The sequence below is a fragment of the Passer domesticus genome, chromosome Z (genome assembly GCF_036417665.1).
Source record: "Passer domesticus isolate bPasDom1 chromosome Z, bPasDom1.hap1, whole genome shotgun sequence".
Lineage (NCBI taxonomy): Eukaryota > Metazoa > Chordata > Aves > Passeriformes > Passeridae > Passer > Passer domesticus.
In genome coordinates, this window is record NC_087512.1 from 75,813,055 (window position 1) to 75,839,983 (window position 26,929).

General features: G+C 50.4%; 1 protein-coding gene and 2 long non-coding RNA genes across 3 annotated transcripts in view; 1 reads left to right on the top strand and 2 right to left on the bottom strand.

Annotated features, from left to right (window-relative positions):
• LOC135289658 (TOG array regulator of axonemal microtubules protein 2-like) overlaps positions 1–26,929 on the top strand; it is a 311,721-nt gene that overhangs the window by 165,789 nt on the left and 119,003 nt on the right. The gene's annotated exons all lie outside the window — the stretch shown is intronic.
• Positions 6,214–7,146, bottom strand: LOC135290606 (uncharacterized). Its single transcript, XR_010353365.1, has 2 exons — positions 7,102–7,146; positions 6,214–6,640 (listed from the first exon to the last, which is right to left on the bottom strand). It is a non-coding gene; the product is annotated as an uncharacterized LOC135290606 (long non-coding RNA).
• LOC135291283 (uncharacterized) lies at positions 13,754–14,686 on the bottom strand. Its single transcript, XR_010354084.1, has 2 exons — positions 14,642–14,686; positions 13,754–14,180 (listed from the first exon to the last, which is right to left on the bottom strand). It is a non-coding gene; the product is annotated as an uncharacterized LOC135291283 (long non-coding RNA).

Below are 26,929 nucleotides of genomic sequence, written 5' to 3' on the forward strand. Positions count from 1 at the left end.
ATCTCTGGTTTTCCTCCTCACATGTCTAGGGCATGGCTTTTACATTCAATCACACTAGTGAAGACACATGATTACCCATTTTCTGCTACCCAAAATAATCTCTCTCTCTCCCTCTCTCTGTCTCTCTCTGTGAAGCAAATTGTTCTCTGCCGGTAAGGAAAGTATTAAAGGTGCCATAGCACCGGCAGCTCCATCTTGGGGATACGCTGGGGTGCTACAAAAGATCTCTAAAATTTGGCAGCATCTCCATGAAGGCAGCCCGGATGGCTGATGTTAGCAAGCAGTGGGGAATGAAGGGTGTGATTGGAACCTGAGGGTGCCAGCCCTTGAGAAACCGATTTGTAGAGAGTCAAAGCCCATTTTGGTGGCAGTGCTGCTTTGTTGGGTCAAAGTTCTGCTCCAGAATTCCGTATTTTAGGCTAGCAGCACAACAAAAGTCAGGGCAGCATCTGCTGCGCCTCTCCCAGTGCGTGGGACCAAGGGAGCCAGGCAAAGCGGTGTCTGGCATGGCTTGCAGCAGGGTTTGTGCCCTTCTGCCAGTTTCTTGACCCTGCTGGCATGTCTGGATTTTCTTCCCACTCACCTGAGCAAGAGTGCTGCTGGCAAGTTTCTGCTCTTTTTTCCAGCAGTAGTAGTACTCCACACACTGTGCCACGGTCTTACTTGGGATCTGTTGTGAAAAGCAAAAGAAGGAATCTGAAATGGCCATCCTGTAGGGTGCATTGGAGAACAATGAGAATACAGAGTAAAGTAGGAATTAAAGTCATGGAGAAATTTGAGGAGGGTGTAAAATGAAATCAATATGCAGGAGTCAGAGAGGCATTATGCAATGTAATAAACCGAGTCTTATGCTACGTGGTAACACATATAATGCACAGATCAACACCAAGTCCCCCTAGCAGAGTTCTTCTTTGCCCTGTTCACTGCAGTTATCCCAGCACAAGGTGTTGTGGAAGCAACAGCACACCTGGGAGACAAGTCTGACAGAACAGAGCTTTGTCTTCCAAAAGAGCCTGGAGAGAAGGGCTGCAGAGGCAGGATCATCATTTTCACGCAGGCCTTCCATGTCCTGTTCTGTGACTATTTTAACAGTTTTGGTACTTGAGAAGAGAGGGACATAGGTGCAGTATTTGGTACCAGCAATAATTAACATGTCCCTTCTGATGATCTGCCAAGGTGAGGTATGTCCTGTGGCTTTACCTGCTTCTGGATGAGATGGAAATCCTTGCCGTAGGTGTGGAAAGCCTTTTGGAAGGCCTCCTTCTCCTCAGCTGTCCATCTATCAGAGCCTGGCAAGAAAAAGCAGCAGCTGAATTGATCCCTCTAGCCACTTGAAGCAGATCCCACTGGCTGCCGAAAGCAAGCTGGCACCAGCCATCATTCACGTGTGTGCATGTCTGCTCCCTCAGAAGGTGATGAAGACGAGAGCAGGCATTCCCCAGGGAAAAAGGCATGGAAAACGAGTCAAGCTGAAGGAGTAGATGCTGGTGCTTTCCCCATCCCCAGAGAAGGCGAGATCTTGTGCTAGTTTAAAGCACAACTAATTGAAGCAGAAATGCTTGACACGGCCATTAAGGGCACGGCAGCATGTGTCAGTGAAGGAAGAAGCTGGGCTTAGGTTACCTGCATAATGATAATCAGCCAAGGGATGGTCTTGAGCTGTTGGAGGCCCCCCCGAGAGCAACATCTCCAGAGCCTCCTGCAAGATGCAAGGGAAAAAGGCTTGAGCTGCCCCACAACACAAAAAAGGAGCCAAACCCCACCCATGCTGCTTTCAGCCGCTTTGCCTCTTCAGCTGAGGATTCAGGCCCCTGGCTCTCATATGGGTCAAAGATTGTGCTTTGCTCCCAGTCCCTCGTTTCTGCTGCCCAGCCCTTGGCTCCTGCTCCCCAAGGGTAGCATTTTCCTCTCCAACTCCATGATTTTGCTCCTCCTGCACCCCAAATTGCCTCAGCTGACTGCGGCTTCTGGCAATTGTCCCTCAAAATGTCTTCGAGAACACAGATCTCCAGGAGGTTTTCAAGGCAGCAGGCTGCAGGACCCTGCGGCGCTGCCTCCAGGAGAGATCTTGTCCCTGCTGGAGCCATTTGGGCTCAGCCCTGCCGCAGCTAGACGAGACACAGCAGGCAGCGAGTGCTCTGCTGCTTGTGAACTCCCTTCTACAAGGAGCAGCCAGGAAAGGCTGTCCCGCTGCCCGGGCCTTATCAATTCCCTGCCCACTCTTGCCCGCGCCCAAACAGCCGCTTCCTACCGGAACGCTGCTGCGAGCCTGGTGCAGGCAGTGCAGGGCGAGCTCCAGCTGAGCTGCTGCCCCGGGAAGGCCACGGGAGCTGGCCATGTCCAACAGTTCTCTGACTGCAAGCACAACAAAAACCCACCCAAAGTCAGTCTTGAGCCAGCAAAGTGGAAGGCTTTCCATACAAGGCAGAAGGAAAGCACAAGAGCTAAAGCCTGCAGCTTGGAGAGCACGAAAGGGAGAGCAAAGCAAGGGGCAGCTGAAGCAAGGGCCCACCTAGTGCTGCCTCTCCCTTCCATGCAGTTTTTGTCATAAGGACTGGGGGCCAATCTCCCCTCTTCCAGTGGCACATGCCTCTGAACCATTTCGATAGCAGCACAGTTGCTCTTTTTCCTGCTCGGCTGCAGAAGTAGAGCATTGTCCTTACGCCTACCACTTCCACAAGGGAAGATGGGCATGACAAGGAGAGAAGCAGAGCCTGCCAAAAGCTGCCTTTTTACCCAAAAATCAGCATTTTACATGCCTGACTATCTCAGGAGTGGAAGGAAAGCTAGACAGCTACCTCTGTCCGGTTTTTCCAGGTCAGGGTCGTCTTCCTCCAAGGGCTTCCAGACCAGGGTTGCAGGCTCTTCATCCTCACTTGGCGGCCCGGTCTGCACCTCGGGGAGCTCAGCCTGAAAGTCACTGCCAACATTGATGTGTCTAGAGGAAGAAGGAGATGGACGTAAGAAAGGCAAGTGGTCAAGAGACACCTGGTGTGCAGCCACAGCCTTGGACCAATCCCACCGTGACTCTGAAAGAGCAGTTGTCCTGCTCGCCATTCCTCAAGTTTGCTGTCCTTTAACCCTAGGCCAAAACTCACGGCTTAGTGACGACTCTTGCTTTCCTCTTCATTGTGCCTCTCCTTTCCACCTGAAAGAGATCAAAACAACGCTCCAGATGAAACTCATTCTGCCAAGATGTGTCGGTAGCCTTGCTTCTCATCCTCACCACTGAAAACCCCAAGCTCCTCTGTCCCAGCTCCTCTCCATTAGGTGTCATTGCTGTGTTTTTCACTTGGAATGTCTGAGGCAGGTCCCTCTAGCAGTCTGCAGCTTCCTGAAGAAGGAAAGCTGAAGGGCAGGCACTAGAGTGCCTTGAGTCTTGGGGTCAGTGAGAAGAGCCAAGAGGATGCATGGAAGATGCACTACTGCAGGCTTGGGTTGGATGGAAGGAAAAGGTTCTTCAGCCAGAGGGGGCTTGGGCACTGGAACTGCCTCCCCAGGGAAGGGCTCCCAGCACCAAGGCTGAGAGAGCTCCAAAAGTCTTTGGACACTGCTCTTGGGCACAGGCTGGGATTCTTGCGGCTGTCCTGAGCAGGCCCAGGTGCTGGGCTCCATGATCTCTGGGAGTCCCTTCCAGCCCAGAAAATGCTGTGATACTGTGATTGTGTCCCTGAGAAGCACCACTCAAGAGGGCATCTCACAGCTGCCTCTGACCGTGAGGCAGAGCCAGCCCTACACACATTGAACAACACAGACAAATCTATGGCAATATCTCTCTGGAAAAGAGATGCAAGGCAGGTGGAAAAAAATCAAGGAAGCTATGAAAATAGAATATTGTTCCAGTGTCTGGAAGTGATGTAAGTATGTGAGTACAAAAGAATTGCTGCAACCAGATCATTTTGGAGGATGAAAGCCAGTATTGCAGGACAAGCCCAGCAAACTCCTTGCATGCTCTGATGGGCAGGCATCCCAGAGGAGAAGTCCCATCCTTCTGGTTTTTGAAGCTTTGCAGCAGGTGTGACCAGAGTGAGGGCGTAACAGGATTTGTGGACACTGAACCCCTGAATTCCTTCGGAACGACCAGTTGGTTTTGGGGTCACCACAACGTAGTTTTAGGACTTAAATGGGTGCCACGAACTTCTAATCAGGCGATCAGTAAAGGAGAATCTACAAGTGCACCGTGACAGCTCCCTACGTCCTCTATGGAAAGGTCTGTATTTCCTCTGGAGGCAGCATTATTCCTGGAGAAGTTGCAGCCTGCTTTCATGTGCAACCTCTTCTGGGGAAAGTGACCACGCACCGTGTCTGTGGTGGTTGGTGGCAGAGCCAGCTGGAGCCTCCTGCTGTTCTGTGAGTGCTTTGGGGGCCCACGGGGATTTTCTTACCTTGCTCAGTGCCAAAGTGCTGTGGGGATGCCTGGCGGCAGACGAGGAGATGAGGATGTCGCTGCAGAAGCCAGCTGTGGCGCCGAGTGCAGAAGGTGGCTGCTGAGGGACAGCCCAGGAGCAGATGCTGCAGCTGCTGCTCCAGCGCTGCTCCACCAGTGTTCCACCAACGGCCGCAGGAGCAGCAGACAAGGGCAGTTGCTACGGGCACAGCCCAACATTCCATGCAGAACCCCAGGGGAACCATGGGACAGAAACAGGGACAGGCCACCTTTGCCCCTTCTACTTCTTCTGCTGCAAGTTTGCTCTGAGGAGCTCCCCATTGGGGCTTTTCCCCTCAGTCCTCTGGACATGGAAAAGCAGAGCCGGGACAGCTCTGGCTCTCCTCTGTGCTTCTCTGTAAGGTGCCTGCAGCTGAACAGGCACAGGAGCTGGCTCTGTCCAAGGGCCCATTCCACATTTCCTGCACTGCAGAACCAGGAGGACTCCTGCCGCTGCCTTTCCTCTGGCTCTGAGAGGAGCTAGAGCTTGCAAATTGTTCCGTGCAGAACCAAGTGCAAAGCTTTCTCTCCAAGTGGCAGCATTCATCCTGCCCCCTTTCTCAATTGTCTGGTGCCCAATAATGTCACTTGATGTTTTCCCTCCTTTGGCCAGCTGAGCTGGTCTCTCACCTCAACACTCCTTCCCTGAAACTTGGAGAAACGGGATGTTTCTCAGGGCAGCTGATGGGGACACACACACTGGGACAGTGCACCAGCATTGCTGTAGTCAACAGGTCATGCAGAATTTCTAGGTCTCTCTTCCAGCTCCCTTGAAGAAGGGAGAATGTTCATCTCTACTACTCTGGCATTCCTCTAAGGAAGGAACACCAAGAGAATTTCTTTTCCACACTAATAGCCTTCACCTTTGTTGGAATACTTAGGTGCCAGATATGGCAAAACCCAGCCACTTGTACTGCTTTCCTGCCTAAGGTTATAGTAAAAGCAAATCTTGCTTCCTTCCCAGCCTGCATGTTACACCCACACCAGCCACCTGCTGGGAAAACACCTGGAAACGAGGCCCACTGCAAGGCAGATACTTTGTAGGCTCCAGATCCCACCTGCACTGGCTCCAGCAGGCAAGGGCAAGCTTTGGTTGGCTTCCCAGAAGCAGCCTGGTCATTCCCCCCTGCCTCGCCCCCTCGCCATCCTCCACAGCCCCTGCTGCCAAAGCCTTGCTAGGCAGAGCCATTTGCTGGGCTCGGTAAAAGAGTGACTTGGATTCTTCTTTGGCGCAAATACCAAAGCTGTGAGAAGTGAGAGGATCAGGTTCACAGCCGCTCTGCTTTAGCTAAGGACATTACTGGAGGCTCAGAGCCTGGTCCTTTAAAGAGAAACTGAATCTGAACTCCTGGTGTCTTTGTGGTGCATGTGGATATTTCTTTTCTAGAATCAGAGGGGTTAGAAAAGTCCTCCAAGGTGCTCAAGTCCATCTGTACCCCAAAATGAAACAAAGTTATGTTGCTGGGCAACAAAAAGGCCTCAACCCACTACTTTTATCCCAGCAAGTACAGTGAGACAAGAGCACTCCTTTAGATCCTGTGCACTGAATTCAGCAAAGCCTCCCCAGCCACTCCCAGCTGAGATGTTCAGGACTCAAAGGAGGAAGCTCCACCATGATTTCATTGGCAGTAATGGGGACACGCCTCTGGAAGTGCTGCCAGCTGAGCCAGGGGCTGGGCCTGGGGGGGACCCCTGTGCCCCCATTGCTCTCTCAGGGCAAATGCCGTGCATGCAACACCAAGGAAATGTAACGAACACTGCCTCAGGGATTTCATGCAGACAAAAAGGAAAATGGAACAAACTTTGGTTTAATGATACAGACAGATGATGTCTCAACAAAGACAAAATGAGAAAGGATGGAGCATAGTGAACACGTAACCTCTTACATGCAATGATAAATAACATACTATTAATCTACTAGTAATTTAACACAACTTATCATCTAATAGTACTAATACGTCTTTTATATTACTAATGTATCTTAACTAATTAATTGAGAAATTCCTACCACGTAAATTTAATGGACAAATAAAGAATCCTAAAACCTTAAAAAGCTATCTTATTTCTATCTAATCCTCTTGAGGCCTAACTCTTGCTAGTCCTGGACAAGTGCAGGGCTAATTTGGCCTTTTCTTCTTGGGGAGAGGCTGTGCATCCTTGCGTGGGCGATGTCTTCTTCTGTGCTTGTTCCTCTCCTTGATGGTTTCAAACTCCCTGGAAGACAGGAAACAAACCATCCATTGTTAATTTCATACACACCATGAAGCCAGGCGCCGAGATCTCACTTTTTGGATGAATTTCTGCCTTTTCAGGCTGTGACACATTTGTAAATTGATCAGCACCATGAGTCTGATCTTTCTGGTTTCAATTCTTTGAAATGTCTTCCTCCTTTTGCTTGATCCTAGGTTTAATTGGATCAGCAGCATCAAAGCAAGCTTTGATGCATGTGTTCCTGCTTGTACGAACTGTGTCTTGTTGGGGCATGGCAAGGTTTCACTGGGAATGCTGGGTTTGAACGAAGCTGTTTGGGTGTCAAGTGGGCTGTAAGCTTGAGCAGGGCTGCCAGGGGCGATCCTGCAAGTGGCCTCAGCTTGCCCTGTGGTGCCTTTGGAAAGGGTCAGCGTGCTTTAGGCCAAAGGGGCAGCTGGGAGCAGAAGGAGGAGGAGCTTGCGCACCGTTGGCACTGCCCGCACGGAAAGGGGCCTCCCGCCGGCTGGGGCGGCTGGCGCGGTTGGCAGCAGGGACACTCCGCGCTGCCAGCCCGCTTGCGGCTTCTCTTCCCGGTCTCCCCTGTCTCCTTTCTGGGAGGGCTTTTCCTCCTCTTCCGTTTGCCCGCAGTCTGGAAATCAAAGAATCCTTACAGTGCTTCCTTCCTCTCAGAAAGCTGAGACGCTCACAGCGTCCACCCCAAAAATCTATCGGCCTAAGCAATTTCTTCCAAACCCCGAAGAGCTGAGAAAAGGGCTGGATATGGCAGTGGGCTGCGGCAGGCTGCCAACCCAGCACTTGGAGGAAAATACTCCCCTTCACTACAGCCCTACGGGGCTGGGATAAACACGTGGCTATCTCTAGTTCTACATGTCTGATTTCTACCTCTCTGCTTAACATCTATTTATCTCTGGTTTTCCTCCTCACATGTCTAGGGCATGGCTTTTACATTCAATCACACTAGTGAAGACACATGATTACCCATTTTCTGCTACCCAAAATAATCTCTCTCTCTCCCTCTCTCTGTCTCTCTCTGTGAAGCAAATTGTTCTCTGCCGGTAAGGAAAGTATTAAAGGTGCCATAGCACCGGCAGCTCCATCTTGGGGATACGCTGGGGTGCTACAAAAGATCTCTAAAATTTGGCAGCATCTCCATGAAGGCAGCCCGGATGGCTGATGTTAGCAAGCAGTGGGGAATGAAGGGTGTGATTGGAACCTGAGGGTGCCAGCCCTTGAGAAACCGATTTGTAGAGAGTCAAAGCCCATTTTGGTGGCAGTGCTGCTTTGTTGGGTCAAAGTTCTGCTCCAGAATTCCGTATTTTAGGCTAGCAGCACAACAAAAGTCAGGGCAGCATCTGCTGCGCCTCTCCCAGTGCGTGGGACCAAGGGAGCCAGGCAAAGCGGTGTCTGGCATGGCTTGCAGCAGGGTTTGTGCCCTTCTGCCAGTTTCTTGACCCTGCTGGCATGTCTGGATTTTCTTCCCACTCACCTGAGCAAGAGTGCTGCTGGCAAGTTTCTGCTCTTTTTTCCAGCAGTAGTAGTACTCCACACACTGTGCCACGGTCTTACTTGGGATCTGTTGTGAAAAGCAAAAGAAGGAATCTGAAATGGCCATCCTGTAGGGTGCATTGGAGAACAATGAGAATACAGAGTAAAGTAGGAATTAAAGTCATGGAGAAATTTGAGGAGGGTGTAAAATGAAATCAATATGCAGGAGTCAGAGAGGCATTATGCAATGTAATAAACCGAGTCTTATGCTACGTGGTAACACATATAATGCACAGATCAACACCAAGTCCCCCTAGCAGAGTTCTTCTTTGCCCTGTTCACTGCAGTTATCCCAGCACAAGGTGTTGTGGAAGCAACAGCACACCTGGGAGACAAGTCTGACAGAACAGAGCTTTGTCTTCCAAAAGAGCCTGGAGAGAAGGGCTGCAGAGGCAGGATCATCATTTTCACGCAGGCCTTCCATGTCCTGTTCTGTGACTACTTTAACAGTTTTGGTACTTGAGAAGAGAGGGACATAGGTGCAGTATTTGGTACCAGCAATAATTAACATGTCCCTTCTGATGATCTGCCAAGGTGAGGTATGTCCTGTGGCTTTACCTGCTTCTGGATGAGATGGAAATCCTTGCCGTAGGTGTGGAAAGCCTTTTGGAAGGCCTCCTTCTCCTCAGCTGTCCATCTATCAGAGCCTGGCAAGAAAAAGCAGCAGCTGAATTGATCCCTCTAGCCACTTGAAGCAGATCCCACTGGCTGCCGAAAGCAAGCTGGCACCAGCCATCATTCACGTGTGTGCATGTCTGCTCCCTCAGAAGGTGATGAAGACGAGAGCAGGCATTCCCCAGGGAAAAAGGCATGGAAAACGAGTCAAGCTGAAGGAGTAGATGCTGGTGCTTTCCCCATCCCCAGAGAAGGCGAGATCTTGTGCTAGTTTAAAGCACAACTAATTGAAGCAGAAATGCTTGACACGGCCATTAAGGGCACGGCAGCATGTGTCAGTGAAGGAAGAAGCTGGGCTTAGGTTACCTGCATAATGATAATCAGCCAAGGGATGGTCTTGAGCTGTTGGAGGCCCCCCCGAGAGCAACATCTCCAGAGCCTCCTGCAAGATGCAAGGGAAAAAGGCTTGAGCTGCCCCACAACACAAAAAAGGAGCCAAACCCCACCCATGCTGCTTTCAGCCGCTTTGCCTCTTCAGCTGAGGATTCAGGCCCCTGGCTCTCATATGGGTCAAAGATTGTGCTTTGCTCCCAGTCCCTCGTTTCTGCTGCCCAGCCCTTGGCTCCTGCTCCCCAAGGGTAGCATTTTCCTCTCCAACTCCATGATTTTGCTCCTCCTGCACCCCAAATTGCCTCAGCTGACTGCGGCTTCTGGCAATTGTCCCTCAAAATGTCTTCGAGAACACAGATCTCCAGGAGGTTTTCAAGGCAGCAGGCTGCAGGACCCTGCGGCGCTGCCTCCAGGAGAGATCTTGTCCCTGCTGGAGCCATTTGGGCTCAGCCCTGCCGCAGCTAGACGAGACACAGCAGGCAGCGAGTGCTCTGCTGCTTGTGAACTCCCTTCTACAAGGAGCAGCCAGGAAAGGCTGTCCCGCTGCCCGGGCCTTATCAATTCCCTGCCCACTCTTGCCCGCGCCCAAACAGCCGCTTCCTACCGGAACGCTGCTGCGAGCCTGGTGCAGGCAGTGCAGGGCGAGCTCCAGCTGAGCTGCTGCCCCGGGAAGGCCACGGGAGCTGGCCATGTCCAACAGTTCTCTGACTGCAAGCACAACAAAAACCCACCCAAAGTCAGCCTTGAGCCAACAAAGGGGAATGCTTGCCATACAAGGCAGAAGGAAAGCACAAGAGCTAAAGCCTGCAGCTTGGAGAGCACGAAAGGGAGAGCAAAGCAAGGGGCAGCTGAAGCAAGGGCCCACCTAGTGCTGCCTCTCCCTTCCATGCAGTTTTTGTCATAAGGACTGGGGGCCAATCTCCCCTCTTCCAGTGGCACATGCCTCTGAACCATTTCGATAGCAGCACAGTTGCTCTTTTTCCTGCTCGGCTGCAGAAGTAGAGCATTGTCCTTACGCCTACCACTTCCACAAGGGAAGATGGGCATGACAAGGAGAGAAGCAGAGCCTGCCAAAAGCTGCCTTTTTACCCAAAAATCAGCATTTTACATGCCTGACTATCTCAGGAGTGGAAGGAAAGCTAGACAGCTACCTCTGTCCGGTTTTTCCAGGTCAGGGTCGTCTTCCTCCAAGGGCTTCCAGACCAGGGTTGCAGGCTCTTCATCCTCACTTGGCGGCCCGGTCTGCACCTCGGGGAGCTCAGCCTGAAAGTCACTGCCAACATTGATGTGTCTAGAGGAAGAAGGAGATGGACGTAAGAAAGGCAAGTGGTCAAGAGACACCTGGTGTGCAGCCACAGCCTTGGACCAATCCCACCGTGACTCTGAAAGAGCAGTTGTCCTGCTCGCCATTCCTCAAGTTTGCTGTCCTTTAACCCTAGGCCAAAACTCACGGCTTAGTGACGACTCTTGCTTTCCTCTTCATTGTGCCTCTCCTTTCCACCTGAAAGAGATCAAAACAACGCTCCAGATGAAACTCATTCTGCCAAGATGTGTCGGTAGCCTTGCTTCTCATCCTCACCACTGAAAACCCCAAGCTCCTCTGTCCCAGCTCCTCTCCATTAGGTGTCATTGCTGTGTTTTTCACTTGGAATGTCTGAGGCAGGTCCCTCTAGCAGTCTGCAGCTTCCTGAAGAAGGAAAGCTGAAGGGCAGGCACTAGAGTGCCTTGAGTCTTGGGGTCAGTGAGAAGAGCCAAGAGGATGCATGGAAGATGCACTACTGCAGGCTTGGGTTGGATGGAAGGAAAAGGTTCTTCAGCCAGAGGGGGCTTGGGCACTGGAACTGCCTCCCCAGGGAAGGGCTCCCAGCACCAAGGCTGAGAGAGCTCCAAAAGTCTTTGGACACTGCTCTTGGGCACAGGCTGGGATTCTTGCGGCTGTCCTGAGCAGGCCCAGGTGCTGGGCTCCATGATCTCTGGGAGTCCCTTCCAGCCCAGAAAATGCTGTGATACTGTGATTGTGTCCCTGAGAAGCACCACTCAAGAGGGCATCTCACAGCTGCCTCTGACCGTGAGGCAGAGCCAGCCCTACACACATTGAACAACACAGACAAATCTATGGCAATATCTCTCTGGAAAAGAGATGCAAGGCAGGTGGAAAAAAATCAAGGAAGCTATGAAAATAGAATATTGTTCCAGTGTCTGGAAGTGATGTAAGTATGTGAGTACAAAAGAATTGCTGCAACCAGATCATTTTGGAGGATGAAAGCCAGTATTGCAGGACAAGCCCAGCAAACTCCTTGCATGCTCTGATGGGCAGGCATCCCAGAGGAGAAGTCCCATCCTTCTGGTTTTTGAAGCTTTGCAGCAGGTGTGACCAGAGTGAGGGCGTAACAGGATTTGTGGACACTGAACCCCTGAATTCCTTCGGAACGACCAGTTGGTTTTGGGGTCACCACAACGTAGTTTTAGGACTTAAATGGGTGCCACGAACTTCTAATCAGGCGATCAGTAAAGGAGAATCTACAAGTGCACCGTGACAGCTCCCTACGTCCTCTATGGAAAGGTCTGTATTTCCTCTGGAGGCAGCATTATTCCTGGAGAAGTTGCAGCCTGCTTTCATGTGCAACCTCTTCTGGGGAAAGTGACCACGCACCGTGTCTGTGGTGGTTGGTGGCAGAGCCAGCTGGAGCCTCCTGCTGTTCTGTGAGTGCTTTGGGGGCCCACGGGGATTTTCTTACCTTGCTCAGTGCCAAAGTGCTGTGGGGATGCCTGGCGGCAGACGAGGAGATGAGGATGTCGCTGCAGAAGCCAGCTGTGGCGCCGAGTGCAGAAGGTGGCTGCTGAGGGACAGCCCAGGAGCAGATGCTGCAGCTGCTGCTCCAGCGCTGCTCCACCAGTGTTCCACCAACGGCCGCAGGAGCAGCAGACAAGGGCAGTTGCTACGGGCACAGCCCAACATTCCATGCAGAACCCCAGGGGAACCATGGGACAGAAACAGGGACAGGCCACCTTTGCCCCTTCTACTTCTTCTGCTGCAAGTTTGCTCTGAGGAGCTCCCCATTGGGGCTTTTCCCCTCAGTCCTCTGGACATGGAAAAGCAGAGCCGGGACAGCTCTGGCTCTCCTCTGTGCTTCTCTGTAAGGTGCCTGCAGCTGAACAGGCACAGGAGCTGGCTCTGTCCAAGGGCCCATTCCACATTTCCTGCACTGCAGAACCAGGAGGACTCCTGCCGCTGCCTTTCCTCTGGCTCTGAGAGGAGCTAGAGCTTGCAAATTGTTCCGTGCAGAACCAAGTGCAAAGCTTTCTCTCCAAGTGGCAGCATTCATCCTGCCCCCTTTCTCAATTGTCTGGTGCCCAATAATGTCACTTGATGTTTTCCCTCCTTTGGCCAGCTGAGCTGGTCTCTCACCTCAACACTCCTTCCCTGAAACTTGGAGAAACGGGATGTTTCTCAGGGCAGCTGATGGGGACACACACACTGGGACAGTGCACCAGCATTGCTGTAGTCAACAGGTCATGCAGAATTTCTAGGTCTCTCTTCCAGCTCCCTTGAAGAAGGGAGAATGTTCATCTCTACTACTCTGGCATTCCTCTAAGGAAGGAACACCAAGAGAATTTCTTTTCCACACTAATAGCCTTCACCTTTGTTGGAATACTTAGGTGCCAGATATGGCAAAACCCAGCCACTTGTACTGCTTTCCTGCCTAAGGTTATAGTAAAAGCAAATCTTGCTTCCTTCCCAGCCTGCATGTTACACCCACACCAGCCACCTGCTGGGAAAACACCTGGAAACGAGGCCCACTGCAAGGCAGATACTTTGTAGGCTCCAGATCCCACCTGCACTGGCTCCAGCAGGCAAGGGCAAGCTTTGGTTGGCTTCCCAGAAGCAGCCTGGTCATTCCCCCCTGCCTCGCCCCCTCGCCATCCTCCACAGCCCCTGCTGCCAAAGCCTTGCTAGGCAGAGCCATTTGCTGGGCTCGGTAAAAGAGTGACTTGGATTCTTCTTTGGCGCAAATACCAAAGCTGTGAGAAGTGAGAGGATCAGGTTCACAGCCGCTCTGCTTTAGCTAAGGACATTACTGGAGGCTCAGAGCCTGGTCCTTTAAAGAGAAACTGAATCTGAACTCCTGGTGTCTTTGTGGTGCATGTGGATATTTCTTTTCTAGAATCAGAGGGGTTAGAAAAGTCCTCCAAGGTGCTCAAGTCCATCTGTACCCCAAAATGAAACAAAGTTATGTTGCTGGGCAACAAAAAGGCCTCAACCCACTACTTTTATCCCAGCAAGTACAGTGAGACAAGAGCACTCCTTTAGATCCTGTGCACTGAATTCAGCAAAGCCTCCCCAGCCACTCCCAGCTGAGATGTTCAGGACTCAAAGGAGGAAGCTCCACCATGATTTCATTGGCAGTAATGGGGACACGCCTCTGGAAGTGCTGCCAGCTGAGCCAGGGGCTGGGCCTGGGGGGGACCCCTGTGCCCCCATTGCTCTCTCAGGGCAAATGCCGTGCATGCAACACCAAGGAAATGTAACGAACACTGCCTCAGGGATTTCATGCAGACAAAAAGGAAAATGGAACAAACTTTGGTTTAATGATACAGACAGATGATGTCTCAACAAAGACAAAATGAGAAAGGATGGAGCATAGTGAACACGTAACCTCTTACATGCAATGATAAATAACATACTATTAATCTACTAGTAATTTAACACAACTTATCATCTAATAGTACTAATACGTCTTTTATATTACTAATGTATCTTAACTAATTAATTGAGAAATTCCTACCACGTAAATTTAATGGACAAATAAAGAATCCTAAAACCTTAAAAAGCTATCTTATTTCTATCTAATCCTCTTGAGGCCTAACTCTTGCTAGTCCTGGACAAGTGCAGGGCTAATTTGGCCTTTTCTTCTTGGGGAGAGGCTGTGCATCCTTGCGTGGGCGATGTCTTCTTCTGTGCTTGTTCCTCTCCTTGATGGTTTCAAACTCCCTGGAAGACAGGAAACAAACCATCCATTGTTAATTTCATACACACCATGAAGCCAGGCGCCGAGATCTCACTTTTTGGATGAATTTCTGCCTTTTCAGGCTGTGACACATTTGTAAATTGATCAGCACCATGAGTCTGATCTTTCTGGTTTCAATTCTTTGAAATGTCTTCCTCCTTTTGCTTGATCCTAGGTTTAATTGGATCAGCAGCATCAAAGCAAGCTTTGATGCATGTGTTCCTGCTTGTACGAACTGTGTCTTGTTGGGGCATGGCAAGGTTTCACTGGGAATGCTGGGTTTGAACGAAGCTGTTTGGGTGTCAAGTGGGCTGTAAGCTTGAGCAGGGCTGCCAGGGGCGATCCTGCAAGTGGCCTCAGCTTGCCCTGTGGTGCCTTTGGAAAGGGTCAGCGTGCTTTAGGCCAAAGGGGCAGCTGGGAGCAGAAGGAGGAGGAGCTTGCGCACCGTTGGCACTGCCCGCACGGAAAGGGGCCTCCCGCCGGCTGGGGCGGCTGGCGCGGTTGGCAGCAGGGACACTCCGCGCTGCCAGCCCGCTTGCGGCTTCTCTTCCCGGTCTCCCCTGTCTCCTTTCTGGGAGGGCTTTTCCTCCTCTTCCGTTTGCCCGCAGTCTGGAAATCAAAGAATCCTTACAGTGCTTCCTTCCTCTCAGAAAGCTGAGACGCTCACAGCGTCCACCCCAAAAATCTATCGGCCTAAGCAATTTCTTCCAAACCCCGAAGAGCTGAGAAAAGGGCTGGATATGGCAGTGGGCTGCGGCAGGCTGCCAACCCAGCACTTGGAGGAAAATACTCCCCTTCACTACAGCCCTACGGGGCTGGGATAAACACGTGGCTATCTCTAGTTCTACATGTCTGATTTCTACCTCTCTGCCTAACATCTATTTATCTCTGGTTTTCCTCCTCACATGTCTAGGGCATGGCTTTTACATTCAATCACACTAGTGAAGACACATGATTACCCATTTTCTGCTACCCAAAATAATCTCTCTCTCTCCCTCTCTCTGTCTCTCTCTGTGAAGCAAATTGTTCTCTGCCGGTAAGGAAAGTATTAAAGGTGCCATAGCACCGGCAGCTCCATCTTGGGGATACGCTGGGGTGCTACAAAAGATCTCTAAAATTTGGCAGCATCTCCATGAAGGCAGCCCGGATGGCTGATGTTAGCAAGCAGTGGGGAATGAAGGGTGTGATTGGAACCTGAGGGTGCCAGCCCTTGAGAAACCGATTTGTAGAGAGTCAAAGCCCATTTTGGTGGCAGTGCTGCTTTGTTGGGTCAAAGTTCTGCTCCAGAATTCCGTATTTTAGGCTAGCAGCACAACAAAAGTCAGGGCAGCATCTGCTGCGCCTCTCCTGCTGCGTGGGACCAAGGGAGCCAGGCAAAGCGGCGTCTGGCGTGGCTTGCCAGCAGGGTTTGTCCCCTTCTGCCAGTTTCTTGACCCTGCTGGCATGTCTGGATTTTTTTCCCACTCACGTGAGCAAGAGTGCTGCTGGCAAGTTTCTGCTCTTTTTTCCAGCAGTAGTAATACTCCACACACTGTGCCACGGTCTTACTCGGCATCTGTTGTGAAGAGAAAAAGAAGGAATGTGAAACAGCCGTCCTGTAGGGTGCATTGGAGAACAATGAGAATACAGAGTAAAGTAGGAATTAAAGTCATGGAGAAAATTGAGGAGGGTGTAAAATGAAATCAATATGCAGGAGTCAGAGAGGCATTATGCAATGTAATAAACCGAGTATTGTGCTACGTGGTAACACATGTAATGCACAGATCAACACCAAGTCCCTCTAGCAGAGTTCTTCTTCGGTCAGTTCACTGCAGTTATCCCAGCACAAGGTGTTGTGGAAGCAGCAGCACACCTGGGAGACAAGTCTGACAGAACAGAGCTTTGTCTTCCAAAACAGCCTGGAGAGAAGGGCTGCAGAGGCCGGATCATCATTTTCACGCAGGCCTTCCATGTCCTATTCTGTGACTACTTTAACAGTTTTGGTACTTGAGAAGAGAGGGACATAGGTGCAGTATTTGGTACCAGCAATAATCAACATGTCCCTTCTGATGATCTGCCAAGGTGAGGTATGTCCTGTGGCTTTACCTGCTTCTGGATGAGATGGAAATCCTTGCCGTAGGTGTGGAAAGCCTTTTGGAAGGCCTCCTTCTCCTCAGCTGTCCATCTATCAGAGCCTGGCAAGAAAAAGCAGCAGCTGAATTGATCCCTCTAGCCACTTGAAGCAGATCCCACTGGCTGCCGAAAGCAAGCTGGCACCAGCCATCATTCACGTGTGTGCATGTCTGCTCCCTCAGAAGGTGATGAAGACGAGAGCAGGCATTCCCCAGGGAAAAAAGCATGGAAAACGAGTCAAGCTGAAGGAGTAGATGCTGGTGCTTTCCCTGCCCCCAGAGAAGGCGAGATCGTGTGCTGGTTTTAAGCACAATTGAAGCAGAAATGCTTGACACGGCCATTAAGGGCACGGCAGCACGTCTCAGTGAAGGAAGAAGCTGGGCTGCGTAATGATAATCAGCCAAGGGATGGCCTTGAGCTGTTGGAGGCCCCCCCGAGAGCAACATCTCCAGAGCCTCCTGAAAGATGCAAAGGAAAAAGGCTTGAGCTGCCCCACAACACAAAAAAGGAGCTAAACCCCACCCATGCTGCCCTTCAGCCGCTTTGCCTCTTCAGCTGAGGATTGAGGCCACTGGCTCTCATATGGGTCAAAGACTGGGCTTTGCTCCCAGTCCCTCGTTTCTGCTGCCCAGCCCTTGGCTCCTGCTCCCCAAGGGTAGCATTTTCCTCTCCAACTCCATGATTTTGCTCCTCCTGCACCCCAAATTGCCTCAGCTGACTGCGGCTTCTGGGAATTGCCCCTCAAAATGTCTTCGAGAACACAGATCTCCAGGAGGTTTTCAAGGCAGCAGGCTGCAGGACCCTGCGGCGCTGCCTCCAGGAGAGATCTTGTCCCTGCTGGAGCCATTTGGGCTCAGCCCTGCCGCAGCTGGACGAGACACAGCAGGCAGCGAGTGCTCTGCTGCTTGTGAACTCCCTTCTTCAAGGAGCAGCCAGGAAAGGCTGTCCCGCTGCCCGGGCCTTATCAATTCCCTGCCCACTCTTGCCCGCGCCCAAACAGCCGCTTCCTACCGGAACGCTGCCGCGAGCCTGGTGCAGGCAGTGCAGGGCGAGCTCCAGCTGAGCTGCTGCCCCGGGAAGGCCACGGGAGCTGGCCATGTCCAACAGTTCTCTGACTGCAAGCACAACAAAAACCCACCCAAAGTCAGCCTTGAGCCCACAAAGGGGAAGGCTTGCCATACAAGGCAAAAGGAAAGCACAAGAGCTAAAGCCTGCAGTTTGGAGAGCACAAAAAGGAGAGAAAAGCAAGGGGCAGCTGAAGCAAGGGCCCACCTAGTGCTGCCTCTCCCTTCCAAGCAGTTTTTGTCATAAGGAGTGGGGGCCAATCTCCCCTCTTCCAGTGGCACATGCCCCTGAACCATTTCGATAGCAGCACAGTTGCTCTTTTTCCTGCTCGGCTGCAGAAGCAGAGCATTGTCCTTACGCCTACCACTTCCACAAGGGTAGATGGGCATGACAAGAAGAGAACCAGAGCCTGCCAAAAGCTGCCTTTTTATCCAAAAACCAGCATTTTACATGCCTGACTATCTCAGGAGTGGAAGGAAAGCTAGACAGCTACCTCTGTCCGGTTTTTCCAGGTCAGGGTCGTCTTCCTCCAAGGGCTTCCAGACCAGGGTTGCAGGCTCTTCAGCCTCACTTGGCGGCCCTGTCTGCAGCTCAGGGAGCTCAGCCTGAAAGTCACTGCCAACATTGATGTGTCTAGAGGAAGAAGGAGGGGGATGAAAGAAAGGCAAGGGGTCAAGAGACACCTGGTGTGCAGCCACGGCCTTGGACCAATCCCACCGTGACTCTGAAAGAGCAGTTGTCCTGCTCGCCGTTCCTCAAGTTTGCTGTGCTTTAACCCTAGGCCAAAACTCACGGCTCAGTGAGGACTCTTGCTTTCCTTTTCATTGTGCCTCTCCTTTCCACCTGAAAGAGATCAAAACAACGCTCCAGATGAAACTCATTCTGCCAAGATGTGTCGGTAGCCTTGCTTCTCATCCTCACCACTGAAAACCCCAAGCTCCTCTGTCCCAGCTCCTCTCCATTAGGTGTCATTGCTGTGTTTTTCACTTGGAATGTCTGAGGCAGGTCCCTCTAGCAGTCTGCAGCTTCCTGAAGAAGGAAAGCTGAAGGGAAGGCACTAGAGTGCCTTGAGTCTTGGGGTCAGTGAGAAGAGCCAAGAGGATGCATGGAAGATGCACTACTGCAGGCTTGGGTTGGATGGAAGGAAAAGGTTCTTCAGCCAGAGGGGGCTTGGGCACTGGAACTACCTCCCCAGGGAAGGACTCCCAGCACCAAGGCTGAGAGAGCTCCAAAAGTCTTTGGACACTGCTCTTGGGCACAGGCTGGGATTCTTGAGGCTGTCCTGAGCAGGCCCAGGTGCTGGGCTCCATGATCTTTGGGAGTCCCTTCCAGCCCAGAAAATGCTGTGACACTGTGATTGTGTTCCTGAGAAGCACCACTCAAGAGGGCATCTCACAGCTGCCTCTGACCGTGAGGCAGAGCCAGCCCTACACACATTGAACAACACAGACAAATCTAGAGCAATATCTCTCTGGAAAAGAGATGCAAGGCAGTGGGAAAAAATCAAAAAAGCTATGAAAATAGAATATTGTTCCAGTGTCTGGAAGTGATGTAAGTATGTGAGTACAAAAGAATTGCTGCAACCAGATCATTTCTGAGGATGAAAGCCAGTATTGCAGGACAAGCCCAGCAAACTGCTTCCATGCTCTGGTGGGCAGGCATCCCAGAGGAGAAGTCCCATCCTTCTGGTTTTTGAAGCTTTGCAGGAGGTGTGACCAGAGTGAGGGCATAACAGGATTAGTGGACACTGAACCCCTGACCTCCTCCGGAATGGCCAATTGGCTTTGGGGTTACCACAACATAGTTTTAGGACTTAAAGCGGTGCCAAGAACATTTACACAGGTCATCAGAGGACGAGAATCTGCAAGTGCACCGTGACAGCTCCCTACGTCCTCTATGGAAAGGTCTGTATTTCCTCTGGAGGCAGCATTATTCCTGGAGAAGTTGCAGCCTGCTTTCATGTGCAACCTCTTCTGGGGAAGGTGACCACACACCGTGTCTGTGGTGGTTGGTGACAGAGCCAGCTGGAGCCTCCTGCTGTTCTGTGAGTACTTTGGGGCCCACGGGTATTTTCTTACCTTGCTCAGTGCCAAAGTGCTGTGGGGATGCCTGGCGGCAGACGAGGAGATGAGGATGTCGCTGCAGAGGCCAGCTGTGGCGCTGAGTGCAGAAGGTGGCTGCTGAGGGACAGCCCAGGAGCAGATGCTGCAGCTGCTGCTCCAGCGCTGCTCCACCAGTGTTCCACCAACGGCCGCAGGAGCAGCAGACAAGGGCAGTTGCTACGGGCACAGCCCAACATTCCATGCAGAACCCCAGGGGAACCATGGGACAGAAACAGGGATAGGCCACCTTTGCCCCTTCTACTTCTTCTGCTGTGAGTTTGTTCTGAGGAGCTCCCATTGGGGCTTTTCTCCTCAGTCCTCTGGACGGGGAAAAGCAGAGCAGGGACAGCTCTGGCTCTCCTCTGTGCTTCTCTGTAAGGTGCCTGCAGCTGAACAGGCACAGGAGCTGGCTCTGTCCAAGGGCCCATTCCACATTTCCTGCACTGCAGAACCACAAGGACTCCTGCCGCTGCCTCTCCTCTGGCTCTGAGAGGAGCTAGAGCTTGCAAATCGTTCTATGCAGAACCAAGTGCAAAGCTTTCTCTCCAAGTGGCGGCATTCATCCTGCCCCCTTTCTCAATTGTCTGGTGCCCAATAATGTCACTTGATGTTTTCCCTCCTTTGGCCTGCTGAGCTGGTCTCTCACCTCAACACTCCTTCCCTGAAACTTGGAGAAATGGGATGTTTCTCAGGAGAGCTGATGGGGACACACACACTGGGGCAGTGCACCAGCATTGCTGTAGTCAACAGGTCATGCAGAATTTCTAGGTCTCCCTCCCAGCTCCTTTGAAGAAGGGAGAATGTTCATCTCTAACACTCTGGCATTCCTCTGAGGAAGGAACACCAAGAGAATTTTGTTTTCCCCACGAGGGCTTTCGCCTTTGTTTGAATACTTAGATATGGTAAAACCCAGCCACTTGTACTGCTTCCCTGCCTAAGGTTATAGCAAAAGCAAATCTTGCTTCCTTCCCAGCCTGCATGTTACACCCACACCAGCCACCTGCTGGGAAAACATCTGGAATGAGGCCCACTGCAATGCAGATACTTTGTAGGCTCCAGATCCCACCTGCACTGGCTCCAGCAGGCAAGGGCAAGCTTTGGTCGGCTTCCCAGAAGCAGCCTGGCCATTCCCCCCTGCCTCGCCCCCTCGCCATCCTCCACAGCCCCTGCTGCCAAAGCCTTGCTAGGCAGAGCCATTTGCTGGGCTCGGTAAAAGAGTGACTTGGATTCTTCTTTGGCGCAAATACCAAAGCTGTGAGAAGTGAGAGGATCAGGTTCACAGCCGCTCTGCTTTAGCTAAGGACATTACTGGAGGCTCAGAGCCTGGTCCTTTAAAGACAAACTGAATCTGACCTACTGGTGTTTTCCTGGTGCATGTGGACATTTATTTTCTACAATCTCAAGATGATCCTGAGGTGTTCTAAAAAGTCTCTTTTCCCCAACTCAGCTGTCAAGAAAGGAGTCAGAAGTCTTCCGTTTTGTTCTCAAGTCTCCTTATTATTTCTTATCTAAAACATTCTCTGTCTGGCTTGCAGAGGTCTGTTCTGTACGTCAGTCTGAGGCACACTGCCCTCCCCCAGGGCTGGTGTTGTCTTTTATACTATAAACTACGTATTCAATATTTACTCTTATGTCCCAATACCTATCACCTGTGTTAGACAGTGACTTTCTACTCTAAACCAATCCCAAAGTGCCACCATCACCAAGAAGATGGAGGCTAGGAAGAAGAAGGGAGAAGAACAGGATAATGCCCAAATTCCTCCATCTTGTCCCCCTAGACCCCCATAGTCAAATTCTTCAAAATTCCACCTTTCACCCTGTGACAACTACTTTTATGCTACTTAAACTTTTGTGACTTGTAATTCTTCATGTAAAGTTGGTAATTTGCTCCCATGGGTTGAGATTGAATTCCCAAGTGTCTTTGGCTTCCTGTCAGCGTCTCCAAGCCCCTGACAGGATTTTGAGCCATTCAGGGCATCCAGAGGGATGTCCTGGGTTCTGACAGAAGAAAAGACTACATATGGGACGTATCCTTTATTTGATATGAAACAGTTTTCAACAGAAATCGGGGAAAAAAGCCTTTGAACACATCTTTACTTTGAAGAAAGGTGGCTGCTGCAGCAAATACTTATCAGGACAAATAGGCATGAGCTGTCATTCTTTATGTTATTATGTGTGCGTGAAATACTGTCACTAAGCCTCTATAAAACACACATTGCCATGGGAATCTCTATTTAATCTCCTCAGCAGTACGACTTATGCTGGATTCTGAGAGACCTATTTAATTACTTTAATGCTTTGACCATTCCTGTGAATGTTCAAAAGCCATTAACCATGGCACTCAGACTCTGGCAGATATTTGGTCTTGAAGGAAAACTTTGTACTGATTTTTTTCTTATGTTTTTTAAAACACACTGTGATCAGTTAATATCATGAGTTAGAAAGCCATAGCATGTCGAAAAGCACTATTGTAGCAAACATCTATGTAGTCAGAAAACGTCCTTTAGATAAAATCAGAATGTCCAAGGACTCTATCCTCTCCCTCTCTCTTTCCCTTGCCTCTTTTTTCTACCTTTCCCTTCCCTTTTCCCATTCCCTCTTCACTCCTACAGTCTCTTATATTCACAGAGAGAGGTTTCTATAACCTGTCCCCTTTAAAGGGATTTACCACCCCTTCATTAACTCTGCCAGATGCTGTTTGAAGGTGTTCTCTCCGTTCTCTGAGAGGCATCTCTACACCATCCTGCCCCTGCAGACACTCTGGCTTGGTGGCAGAGGCTGTCACAGCACTGCCAACAGCAACTGTGCAGCCAGAGCTGCAGAATCTGTCACTGCTGGCCTGAAAGTGCCAGCCCTGGATGGAAATATCAGCAGGAGCTCATGCTCTGCCTCCCCGTGCTGACAAATCCCTGCAATCCCTCCTGCTGTGCTCTGTGGCAGCACTGCCAGAGGAGGCAGAGGATGTGACACATCCTCAGGGACACCTCGGGCTGGCTCTGGGCAGCAGGACCTTCCCTTGGCCCATGCTCACTTCTGCAGACAGCTGTGGCCATGAGCCTCACACACTCCTTGCTTTTTGGGGCAAATGCCTTCAGCTTTGCTCATTTAAGGCTCTGCAAGGGGCCAAAGACTCAACCCTCTTTTTCTGAAAAAGCAGATGGTGGGCAGTTCTTCAGCCCACGGAATTAAAAATAAATTCTTTTGACCCAAGTAGCCTCCAAGCACATATTTTGGGAAGGAATTACTTTCCCACACATAGTGCACTTTCCCTCTTTTACTGCTAACAAAATCCCAGTGTTTGATGCAAACAGCCCCAGGATATGTTCATGAATAGCTCATCAAATAGCTCACAATCAGCCCCTTGAGAAAAGCAAAGTGTGTTTTCTAATGTAACCAGTTAGTTTGAGTTTTGAATGTTTTGCATTTGCAACTGAGGCGCTGTAAGCAATTCTAATTGTTGTCAGTAGGTGAGATACTTCTGAACAAAGAAATCAGTTTTACCTGGCATTTACCTGGTCATACAAAAGAATGGATGTTTGGAGTGTGTGTTTTTATAATGTCGTATGTTTAAGGTGGGACACACACAGTGTACAACATCTCTCCTTTATACTTTTCTTTTATAAATACATAGTTCTAAGAATTTATAACTTTTATTTGACTTAAAAGGTCAAAGACTCAGTAGTAAACACCTGTCAAGCCTCCTGGACCTCCGTTCTGGCCATCCAGGGCCATAGGGTGCTACTGCAATAGTTATTTTTCAGTCAACAGTAGCAAACATAGGCCCCAAGGCACCAACCTGCCCCCTTTCTGTATCATCAGCAATATAAATTGGTTTTAAATTCCTAGAATTTCCAACTCCCAAATGTCAAAAAGTATGTATTTTCGCATGCAAACTATGATGGCTTTTGCTGATGTTTATAACATTTCACAGGGCCAAAGATGATCCAGATTTCTGAAGTTTTACAAAATAGAGATACAAACATCATAGAAAGCACAGCAAGGATGAAGGTTTAATCACCCTGAAAAAACCCTCTCTTACTGAAGTGTCCATAGAATCACAGCTTGATCCAGAGGGCACCGACAGCACCTTACCCTGTCCATGAGCCATCCTGGAAATGCAGAGCATGCCAGCCCCAAGTCTGGTTCTAGTGCCCGTTCTTATGCACAATTGTCTCCAAAATCTGCAGCAGCACAAGCCAAGGTGAGGGCAAAGCCCATTCTGAGGATGCCTTGGGGACCCTCCATGCCTCTTCCGAGTGCACAGGGACAGCAGGTTCTGCCACAGCAGCAGAAATTACATTATGTGTTAGTAAATGCAGCCTTTAGAGTAACAACTAAATAGTCCTATCTCAGAGTTAAATGTTCAATTCTTCATAAATGCAGTACCTAAACCAGTTAACTCCCACCCACACCCCAGACATCCACCTATACCTGCTTGTGTAAATTGTATTTCCCACTCCACTCCTTAGCCCTTCTCTCAGCACTGCCCTCAAGCCCTCAACCAGGCACAAGCCAACTTCTCACCTGGCTGTCAGTAATTACCAAGCAGCTGTTGGTAATTACCTGAGCACCTGCCCCACCCACAGCAGCTGTGCAGGTCCCTGACTGCTGGGAGAACAGGCTTGAAATGCAGACCCCACCCCCCCAACAAAAAAAAAAAAAAAATTACAACCTTTCTGAACAATTTCAAACTAACAAAAGAGCAGGACATAGAGAGAGACTTGTTTATTCCCTTCAAGAAAAAGTTTATATCCTTCTCTGTGAAGGGAAGACAGGGCTTTTTGGCTTTTTGTTGAAGCAGAAGCATGTTTTGTGAGCCCACTTTCCTTCCTCGTTTGTCCCTGCTCCCCACAAGGCCACTCACTGGGCATATATAGAAATACCTGTGTCTGAAAACACATCTACATGACTGCATGACTTGCACTGCAGCAGTTGAAGGCATTGTTTTTATTGCACAAAGATCACAAACCTGTTCTAGAAGAACTGTAGAGTTCTTACTATGGAGCTGTAAGAACCCTGCCAACACATCTGCTGCTAAAGCAACAATTCCAGCTTTGCAGTGGCTTAAGCGGGCTGAGACAGAAGTGTTGCTCCATCAATGCATAAACCACAACAAAGCAGTGGGGACAAGACTTTTCTCCAAGTGTGACTGAAGCTTTGGGAAGCAGGTTTGCCTGCAGAGGGCACACAGAAGCAGGACACCTTTGCCTGCTGTGCACCTACAATTTCTACACCATCATTATCACTGCTCGGGTGACTGAGCAAGCTGACAGTGTGTGACAGATTGTCTGTCGTGTACAGAAAGTCACAGACAGAAGAAAGGAAGGGAGAAAACAGGGAAGATGACAATGCAAAAGATGTTGAAGGAGTGTGGCAAGGATTGAGGATTAAGAGACAGAAATAAGGAGAGACCATACCCCTAAACTGTCAAGTGCTGAGGGGAAACTGCAAGTACTTGCATATTTGAGCTCACCACTTGGGCTTGCATGCCTTGTCCACATTACCATTATTTCAATAATTTTTCTTCCTGGACAAGCTGCCAGGTCCCCAGTACCAGTCCTACCTCCCTTCCAGCAGTCTCTCTCTGGGCAGAGTCGAAAATAGATCAGGGATTACCTTTTACTCCATAAGCATTCAAGACAGCCAGAGAGCTTCCAGGAAAAAGGCCATAGTGAGTGCCCAGGACAAAGAGATTTTAAGCAAGTGGAAGAAGGAGGTATTGATTGAGGATCACAGTTACGTTGAGGTTTAACCTTTCAAAGGTTTGTTTCTTTTGAAAGAGAGATTTTTGGAGCTCCCTTGAGTTAGCAATATGAATTAAGCATTTAAATTTTAGCTTGCAGAATTATGTGTTGAATTTTAACCTTTTACTTAAGAAACCTGTGTCATAGTACAAAAAGAATAGAAAAATGCAAATTTCAGAAGCTTCTTGCATAAAGAACAATACTGGGAGAAGACCAAGGATGCAGAAACCCAGATAAAGGGGCTCCTCTGTCTCCAAGCTCATCAAGACCGACAGACGTACTCAGATAAGCACCAAGGGACCAAAGCACATGCACAAAGGAGAAAAGTTGAAAAGTTCAGCCATAAGGATGACCAGAATTTTCGGCCTCAGAGACCACCAAAGACTCCCATGTGACCCCCACCATGAACAAGGCATGCTCAGAAGGGCATGGATCTAATTATCATGCCAGGCGAGGACAGGCGGGGCCGGGGGTTGAATATGCATTAAAAGGTTGAGCAAGGTCATGTATATGGAGCACCTTTGTGAGTAAAAGATGGGGCTCAGACCAGGGCTCAGGGCACAAGTTTTCAGGAGAGCTATCTCGCTTGTGCCGGGTGCTGACAATACAGACCCACTTCATAACTACATCAGGTTGTGGAGTCTATTTATTCCACCTATGGCTTCACTTTTCTACTGAAACCTGCAGGTGAGAAAGCCCAGGCAGAAAAGGGAAGGAGAAGCCATGTAAACAAACCCATAGCTCTGTACAAGGACAGAAGCAGATTTCATCTTCACCAGGCTCAAGAGACTTGAATTTGCTCTGGCATTCTTCACATTCATTCTCCTGTGGAAGAGCGTGGGGCTCCCATTACCTGAGAGGAAACGCGCTCTGATCCTGGCTCAGGCACGGGCTGTACAACCTGCGGCCAGTCCCGTGCTGGTGTGGCTGGAACAGCTGCGCTGCGCTGTGAGCTCAGGAGAATGGAGCTGTAGCTGCTGCCACCCTTGGCTGTGTTTGGGAAGCTGAAGGTAGGAAGACCAGTCATCTGTTGTGTTTGACTTTATTGTTATTTAAGATTGTAGTAAATACTGAGCATGAGCTGGGGTGCAGATTGTAATTGCACCTACCTCACTGGGGGCTGCTGGGGAAGCAGTTGCCTTGAGAATCAAGCCTCTCTCCTCCAAAGGCACTTCCCCAAATGTCTGCATTTCCCGGGAAACACCAACACAAACTTCAAAACCCTGGCAAGGCTGAATTCCTTCTGCTCCTTGCAGCACAGGCACTCCAACTGGAGCTCATCTTCCTTCCTCCAGCTCTGTGTCGCTTCCTTCCCCACACCCACGTGTCGCTTTGGGCGCGCAGCCCCGGGCCCCTACAAACACGAGCTGCCAGCTGCCTCTGCACGTGCCTGAACTCCTGCCTGCGCTCACGGCAGCAAAACCAGGCTGTTCCCAGCCAGGGAGCGGAGCCCTGTTCCCGCAGGAGGCTCTGGTCAGCCCCTTGCAGGACGCTCCGCTGTGCACGCAGCACTTCTCCTGCCCGCCCAGAATGCTCCTGGCACAGCAGAGCACAAGCTGGCCGGCTCTGGGCTCAGCACACCCCAAACACGGGCACAGGAAGACGCAGCGGCTGCTTTGCAGCCATGCCCAAGACAGCTGGGAAGGGTCCCCTGCCTCTGGTCTCACTTGGTTGGCTTTCTGACTGGACCTGAGGCAGGGGCTGCGATTC